The sequence below is a fragment of the Littorina saxatilis genome, linkage group LG17 (genome assembly GCF_037325665.1).
Source record: "Littorina saxatilis isolate snail1 linkage group LG17, US_GU_Lsax_2.0, whole genome shotgun sequence".
Classification (NCBI taxonomy): Eukaryota; Metazoa; Mollusca; class Gastropoda; order Littorinimorpha; family Littorinidae; genus Littorina; species Littorina saxatilis.
Genome location: NC_090261.1, coordinates 54,606,208 through 54,608,707, shown reverse-complemented (window position 1 = coordinate 54,608,707; position 2,500 = coordinate 54,606,208). Strand labels below are relative to the sequence as shown.

The following is a 2,500-nucleotide window of genomic DNA, read 5'->3' as shown; positions in this document are numbered from 1 at the left end:
GCGTTGGAGCGTTTTAAGTTCGTCTGTTTGAGATGTGCTTCTGTGATACAAAAGAATAGTCGTCTCTGTGTACTCCCTATAATATGGCATTGGATATGATTATATGCATGGATTGGTTGGTTGGTGGATTGATTGATTGATTGATTGATTGATTGGCGGCTGAAAGGATTGTTCGATTGATTGATTCAGTTGGATTGCAGTCTAGACGGAAGGGCTGTTTTGCGTGCTTGATGTTCTCCAACCCTAGCAGAGTAATGAGGGGGGGGGGGGGGGGTGGGGGGGTATCATCACGATCACGGGAAGGGAAATTTTAGCTTTCACGATTACAGTTACCTTGATTTTTGTTTTCACGATCACAAACACCTTGACGAATAGAGGATGCTGTGAAAAATGTACGTTGAAAATAAAATGCTTTGAAATTATGCCCATCACGATCACGAAAACAAATGACGATCACGATCACGAGACTTGTTTTTTTTTTGTTATCACGGATCACGGGCAAAGTCCCATCACGATCACAGAAATGGAAATTTTGGCAATCACGGTCACAGAAAGGTCAAAAAACGCCAATCACGATCACGATTTAAAACCCTTTGGGGCCCTCAGTAATGTACGTTTGAGCTTCTGCTGATAACATTGTCTTCAATAAAAGCAAAGAATCTGCGATATTTACACATCACCATTATCTTAAATGCGTGTAAGAAACGGTCGTCATCAGAAAGAGATTCTTTTCTATAACTCAGAGATGGGGTGTGCACGTTAAAGGGTTGAATAAAACAGTTTAAACTAATAGGGTCTTTCCTGGCAAAATTGTATAGGCATAGATAAAAATGTCCACCAAAATACCCGTGTGACTTGGAATAATAGGCCGTGAAAAGTAGTTATATGCGGCGAAATGGCTGCGATCTGCTGGCCGATGTGAATGCGTGATGTATTGTGCAAAAAAAAATTCCATCTCACACGGCATAAATAAATCCCTGCGCCTTGAATATGTGCGCAATATGAATTGCATAAAATAAAAATAAAATAAAAAAGAAATAAATCCCTGCGCTTAGAACTGTACCCACGGAATACGCGCGATATAAGTCTCATATTGATTGATTGATTGTAGCAGGTGAAAGCCGGGGAGTGCTGGATCAAATTTTGTGCATGAGCCGCCGGTATGGGGGTATCACTCTATGACATGAGTACAAAAAGCGATGAAAATAAAATCAGAAACAATATTATATTCCAAACAAATAAAATAAGACAAACGATTGCGAGACTGTAAGGATGTGAACTAGGTTGACAAGGAAAAAAAGTACACACAAAAGTTTAAAAAAAATATGCGAGCTTGCCAGGATTCGAACCTGGAATCTTCTGATCCGTAGTCAGACGCGTTATCCATTGCGCCACAAGCCCCTCTTGGAATACACGGCAAATCTTAGCGAAACTATTCTAGCTACACTGTGTGCACACTCAAACAACCAGCATTGCTTTTATTATTATGTCCACTATAAGTTCTTTTTATCAAAAGTACTGATCTACCCACGGTGAAGGAGAAATCTGTTTTTAGTCACGCTAACTTTGCAACAAACTTTTGAGCGGCTGGGCAACACCGACCTAAAAAGCGCGCGCGCTGCTTTGTATGGTCGGTCACATGACAATAGCGAGCGGCAAAGGCAGCAAGCAGTACAGGCGCATGATACGGAATTCTTTTGAGCTTTTCTGGTTTTACGAACGATTAAGTTCAACGGAAGTTTTCATGGTTGGCTTAAACTTCTGGAGTAAAGTCCATTTTGGGGTTGCGTGCTTGAGTGCTGTAGTTCAAGGAATTTGATGGGTTTACATTTTCTGGAAAATGATTTTCTGCGGCAATAAGAATTCGCCTTGGCGAACGATTGTTTTACGGTTGTTGGTAAAACCTGATCTCCATTCTCCACTTTAGCTTCAGCAACAACGTGAAGACGTCATGGGAGGTTGTTTACCGAAATGATGTTTGAAGATATGGCCGGTGATGGGTACAACGTTCCGCAGTTAAGAATAAGAATAATAAGAATACTTTATTATCTCATAGAGAAATTCAGGGGTGGTACATAACAATAATACAAACAAGACATTGATTTTACATAAAACATATAGCACTATATAACATGGACATGGAGTTGTTCTCAGTGTCAGTTACCAGTCACGTCACAGACAAACCAACAGACAAACGCGGCACAAATGAACGAACAAACAAACAAACAAACAAAACAGACAGATAGACAAACCAACAAACCAACAAACAACGGAACGAAGAAAGAAAAGAAGAAACAAAAATCAAAACTTGACTAAATGTAAAAAGCTATCAAACCGATTATTTTGTGCCCGTGCTTTAATGCTTTTACCTTCGATGAGCGACAAGAAGTCAGAATGGCATAGTGTACGAAAAGATGTCAGGAAACAGAATTCTGAAACACATACACTTTTTTTTTTAACCCGTATCATACCAGCGATTGCTCATGAACTGATGTATAAA

The 2,500-nt window shown here is 39.8% G+C and overlaps 1 non-coding gene across 1 annotated transcript; it reads right to left on the bottom strand.

Moving 5' to 3' along the window:
- Positions 1-1,328: 1,328 nt before the first annotated feature.
- Trnar-acg (transfer RNA arginine (anticodon ACG)) lies at positions 1,329-1,401 on the bottom strand. Its single transcript has one exon. It is a non-coding gene; the product is annotated as a tRNA-Arg (tRNA).
- Between the last annotated feature and the right edge of the window lie 1,099 nt (positions 1,402-2,500).